The following is a 6486-nucleotide window of genomic DNA, read 5'->3' as shown; positions in this document are numbered from 1 at the left end:
AAATTGGTATCAACGACTTCCCATTGGGAAAGGAGCTAGAGCCCTACAACATCTTGGAGGATTTAAAAACCCAAAAGCCAAACATTTCATGGCCTCAACTTCTACACCTATCAGCCAAAGTAAGAAGGCAATGGCCAAAGTTGGTAAGTACAAGAATTCCAAAAAAGAAAGAAAATCTTTCCATTAAGGTTGTGGCCTCAAAGCTACAAAAAGATGTGGAACCCATTGTGGATGCTTACATAAGGGGTAAAAAGGTTTCTAATGTATATGTTGATGGTGGAGCTCAAATGTGTGTGATCATGGAAAAATCAATGAACAAGTTAGGGCTTGAAATTACAAAGTCCTCTAATTGTCAAGCTAGGCTAGCCAACAACTCAAGTGTGAAGTGTTTGGGGATCATTGAAAATGTAAAAGTCTCTGTATGTAACATAGATGCACGAGTGGATAGGTATGTCATGCCAGCTAAGGGGGAGGGCTATCCCATCATCCTAGGGAGGCCTTGGCTCATTGCTGTGAATGCAGATCAAAAATGGGAAAGTGGTCGTTTGATTCTTAAGAAGGGTCAACCGGTGGTGTATGATTGGCGAGAAGGAAAGCAACTAGATATCCACTATGAAACCACGGCAGATGAAGAGAGCGAGGAGGAGAGTCCCTACTCAAGTGATGAGGAAGCATCAACCAGTGCATCAACCAGTGAAGAGGAGTCTTCTTTGGAGGTAATGGGAATTGTATTCAATGCCAACACTCAAGATGTTCCAGTAGAAGAAAAGCCAACAGACAATCACACACGAGGGGATGAAAGATGCCACCACCTTGAAGAAGGATTTGAGAAGATGCTTGCAAAAGATCTTACTTGTGAGGAGAAGAGGTCCTACATCAATATGTTAAGGAGGTATCCCAATTTTTTTATTGACTACTCACAAATAAGAGGTGTAGATGTAATAGAGCATCGAATTGAATTGAAACCAGGGACTAAACCTGTGGCTCAAAAGTTAAGGCGACTAGGATCTATGCAACAAAAGGCTCTCCTATAGGAAGTGAATCGACTCTTGAAGGCTGGCTTCATCTATCCAGTATCCAACTCTGACTGGGTATCACCTATTGTAGTCACTCCCAAGAAGAATGGTAAGTGGAGGGTCTGCGTGGATTACAAACCCCTCAACGCTGCGACAAAGAGGGACCACTTCCCTCTCCCTTTCCAAGATGAAATTTTGAATGAAGTAGCAGGTCACGAATGCTACACTGTGTGTGATGGGTATTCAGGATATTTTCAAATTAGAATAGCAGAAGAGGACCAACCAAAAACCACCTTCATCACACCTTGGGGATGTTTTGCATTCAGAGTAATGCCTTTTGGGTTCACCAATGCTCCTAGCACCTTCATGAGATTCACAATATTTGTATTTCAGCCATTCTTTGGAAAATCTATAAGAGTCTTTATGGATGATTTCTGTATTTATAGTTGTAGATCACTTCATTGCCAAAAGGTTGAAGAGGGGCTTAAGAGACTCCATCAATTTGGGGGACAACTCAACCCAGAGAAGTGTCATATCGGTGAATCTCAGGTGGTTTTGCTAGGCCATGTGGTTTCTTCACAAGGAATTCAAGTGGATCCCTCTAAAGTAGAGGCCCTTTTGTCATTATCTCCACCAACAACAACAAAGGAGCTAATGACCTTCAACCACAAAGTGAGGTACATGTCTCGCTTCATCCATCTCCTAGCAGAAGCCATCGCCCCTTTGCATAGGTTGGCAAGCCAATCTACATTTGAATGGGGGAGGGAACATGCAAAATGTTTTGAGGAAGTGAAGGGCATTCTTAGCTCTCTCCCAATCCTAATGCCACCAGATCCAAAGGAGACTTACTATGTCACTCCAAGTGTAGGTTTCGAAGCAATTGGTGTTGTTTTGATGCAAAAAGATCCTAAAACATCATACATGAGGCCGATCTATTTTGCAAGCAAGGTGATGACTCCAGCCGAGAAGGGATACACTGAAATGGAGAAAGTGGTCTTTGCAATCTTGTTTGCGGTAAGGAAGTTTCGATCGTATCTTCTCCCTGTGCCATTTGTTTTTCTCACCTTAGAGCACAATCTACCATATGTAGTACAACACATGAGCCTCTCATCTAGAATAGCAAAGTGGGTGCTTGAACTCCAAGAATTTGAATACACTTTCCTTGTAGAAGATAGCACAAGAGCAGGACTTGCAGACATTCTCACCTACAAAGTGAGAGAAAGGAAAGGATCACGACTACAAAGAGAGGAAGGCTCAAAACAGTTCAAAGTGAAGGAGATTGATAATGCCCATACTTTATGCTTTGACGGAGCCTATCAACGCCAACAAGACAAAGCAGCAGGGGGGATCCTCATTTTAAACCCACAAAAGGAGGTAATGGTTAGAAAAGGTATCACTCTACCCAATGTTCACTCTAACAATGAGGCTGAGTATGCTGCTCTAACCCTTGGGTTAGAAGAATGCAAAGAATTAGGCATACAAAGACTTATTATAAAAGGTGATTCTTTGCTAGTGGTCAGGCAAATCCAAGGGACTTGGAGGTGCAAGAATCGTACATTGTTTGAGTGGCTTAGTAGTGTAAGAGCTTTGATGAAGGGTTTTAAAGCAACACAGGTACAACACATTGTGAGAACTCATAACAAGGAAGCAGACTTACTCGCAAATGAAAAGCTTCAAATGGCGGTAGGAGGTGTGAAACTATATGAACCCAAATATCAAGGTCAAGAGGAGCTAAAAGACATTATCTTCTTTCTACAAGCAGGTGAGTGTCCCAAACACTTAGACAAGGTGCAAAGACATAGACTAGTTAAGAAGGCCACACCTTACCAGTTGATCGGGGATGATTTATATCACAAAGGGAAAGATTTGGTCTTGAGGAGAGTACCAGGTGTGCAAGAGATAGAGAAAATTCTTCTTTCATGTCATGATGATGTCTGTGGTGGTCACTTTTCTCAAGATATTACAAGTAGGAAGATTTTACAAGCAGGGTTTATTTGGCCGAGCTTACACCGTGATGTCCAATATTGGTGTAAAGCATGTAAGCCATGCCAAATTGTTGGGGATAGACGACTAACATATGAGCCTCGAGTCCCAATAATATCTTATGGCCCTTTTGAAAAGTGGGGTGTGGATGCAATAGGTCCCCTACCTCGTACTTCTACTGGGAAGGTTTTCATCATCATGGGTGTTGACTACATGACACGATGGGCGGAAGCAACAAGCACAACCCGAATCACAGCTGAAGAGGTTTTGGACCGGCCTAATGATTGGGATCGCCATTTGACGGCTGCTCTTTGGGCGTATAGGACATCTTTCAAGGTATCTACCCAATTCACCCCTTTTCATCTAGTTTATGGACAGGAAGCACTTCTCCCCATTGAGGTAGAGCTCTCAAGCTTGCGCGTTCTTGCAAGAGTGGCAAAAAAACCAAAGGAGGTTCTACATGAAAGGATCTTAGATCTCCAACGACTTGAGCTAGATAGAGAAGAGTCCATTGATCACTACATCACCAAAGCGACAAGCCAAAGGGATAAAATCAACAAGAAGCTCAAGGGGAAAGGATTGAAGGAAGGTATGTTGGTTCTTCGCTATGATAACCGACTTGATACTCGACTTGACAAAAAGTTTTTGCAAAGATGGGAGGGACCTTTCATGGTAAAAACAAAGTTTGGGAATGGTAGTTACAGATTAGCAGATTTATCAGGAAAACTCCACAAGACCAGAGTCAATGGATGGAGATTAAAGCCCTACTTTCAACGTATCAATCCGTTGATAGGCAGTCATCTGCCTACATCGTCTAAGCTCCAAATTGGCATGGCTCCCTTCGGCTTGGCAAATGCTCCACCTATTTTTAAAGCTTTGATGTGCAAAGAAGAACCAGACTTGGAATCTGAACATACCCAAGGCAACCCTCCCATATCCGATTTATGGGATTGAGGTAATGAAAAGCAGGTCTAATGGAGTAAAAGAGTGCATGACACTCCTCCTATTGAAAAAAAAAAAAAAGTAGAAAAGGAAAAATGACAAAAAAAAAAGAGAAAAAAAGAAGAAAAGAAGCAACACCGTCCTCCTAAAGATATGAATATATCTAGGCTTGGGGGAGGGCTAATATGAGTGGCATAAAATGGTAACTATCTTTTTGCAACATTTGTCAGCCTACTCAACGTCCTCTTCCTCATATGTGTATATATTTTTCTATGCTATTCAGTTATCTAGAGTAAATTCCCCCTGTTCGTTTAACCTTTGTGGCGACACATACATTATACTCTTCCCAAAAATGTCACCTTAGTCATATTTTTTATATTACCACCCTTTTCTTTTTTCTTTGTAAATAGAATAAGCATACAATAACCAACTATATACCCCAAACTTTCTTAACCTCTTGTGAATTAGTAGTAGAAATATAATATATCCATCTTCCACCCCTTATAGATAAATTCCCATGGAAATCAACTCTCCACTTGTCTTTACCAAAGATTATGGTCCCTCTCTACAAGTCTTCTATGCCCCCTACATAGGTGGCCCAATATCTCTTAAGAATATACATATAGTTTCTCTCCTTTCAAAAGACTCCAATTGTATATTCTTTTCACAAGCAAATAATATTGGGCCCTCCTCTATTTGTTTAAGTATCATAGCCTTTTGAAAAAGCATGATTCCCTTGGATGCATACAAGCAAGGGCCCATACAAGAAGACTTTGAAGCAAAAAGGTTCCCTAGCCTAGTGTGGACCTTCCAAACTGAATTCCTTGGTGCATGGGCGTGAAGAATAGTCCAAATTCATATCAAACATGTTGAGAAGGTCATTTTTGCCTTTTGAAGCATGTCATTTCGAGCTACAGGTAAAAAGTTATGGTCAAAATAGTGTAAATCTGTTAGATTCGCAGCAAAAGGGAACTATAAATCAAGTAAATCAAGAGAGGGAGATCTATTTTTTTTCCCTACTCATCTTCTAGAAGGGCAATGAGTGTTCAAGGTCACTTGCATGTGATGGGACCAACCTAAAGATGCTTTCTAAATGCCAAAACAGACAAGTTGAGATACCTGCAGGAGCCACCCGTAGGGCCTCATGGTGGGCCCACCTACATTATGCACCCCTATGGAGCCTTCACGGTCTAAAATGATATTTTTGGTGAATAAATAGTCCCTTTTATGTCCAATATTCAATGAGTGGTCAAAGGACACTTAATTAGGTCTAATCACTTACTCTAATTAAGTGTAGCATAATCCCACTCCTACACAACTATAAATAGCCCCCCTTGGAGAGACTCAAGGACACACACCTATATTTTCAACTTCATGTTGTTTCTTGATCAATAGTAGAGAAAACCCCAACTCTCCCTCTTTCACATCCTCCCTCCTAACCCTCCTCTTTGGAGGAAGTGCAACTCTATTCTCCACTCTCTCCATTCTACAATCTCTTACTCCATCAACCCAATAAATCATTTGTAGCACCTCAATAACTTGTAAATACATCATGATCTCTCTCATGGTTATGTTAATGATCATGAAATCATCTTCAAAAACTTTCAAGTGTCGCAATTCGTGATGGTTAGCCAGCGTCTGTCCTCCCCTTAAAAGGTGTGCGAGAAATCAAGTAAGTGTTCTATTCTCAATTTACCATTGGTTTGTTTCTCCACACTTATTCAATTGGTCTAAAGAAATTTCTCACTCCAACTCTCTTTTGCTTCATTACATATGCATGTGGCTACCTCTCATGGTGATTTTATTTGTGTCACGGCATTGCATAGATGGAGATGAGCTCTCTATGCAAAGTGTGTTAGTTTGATGTAAGTGATTCTCTTGTGTGTTTGAGAGGCAAGTCTTGCGCGCATGATTTTTTTGATGAGTGCTTGAGAGAGGAAGAGTTTGGATGTATTATGGGTATTCTTATGGGGAGAAGGTGAATGCTATTCCACAAATTGCATATTTTCATTTTGATGCACGGCATTGGGTTGCATAATAATTGATGGTGTTCCAGTGTCCAAAGTGTATATAGAGTAAGGGGGTTTTCAAAGTGTGTTGCTTGGGTGGGTGAGTGAAAGTGTTATTTTTTTGATTGGTTTCCTTCTCCACTCCCAAAAGAAGGTGGTGCCCCAAGTAGTGTGCGTACCTCTTTACGAACATTTTGTGAGGGTAGGCCCATTGGTTTGGGTTTAGAGGCCCCATTTAAAAAGCTCGCCCTCAACATAAAGTTTATTCTCTCTTAAAACTTGAAATATTACCTCGAGGTGTTGCTTGTGTTCATCTAATGAATTAGAGTAGATGATAATATCATCAAAGAACACTCCAGTGAAGGTTCGATGAGACCTGAATAGCTTCTCCATCAAGCGGTTGAATGTGGCTGGTGCATTGGTCAAGCCAAAAGGCATGACAATGTATTCGTAAAGACCAAATGTGGTGCGAAATGCGGTCTTTACAATGTCTGGATCAACTATCCTTATTTGATGATAGCTACTTTTTAGGTCAA

This window comes from Adiantum capillus-veneris, chromosome 17 (genome assembly GCF_014529385.1).
Source record: "Adiantum capillus-veneris isolate H3 chromosome 17, ASM1452938v2, whole genome shotgun sequence".
NCBI classification, from domain to species: Eukaryota; Viridiplantae; Streptophyta; class Polypodiopsida; order Polypodiales; family Pteridaceae; genus Adiantum; species Adiantum capillus-veneris.
The sequence above is the reverse complement of the archived record's forward strand: the minus strand, read 5'-3'. Positions refer to the sequence as shown.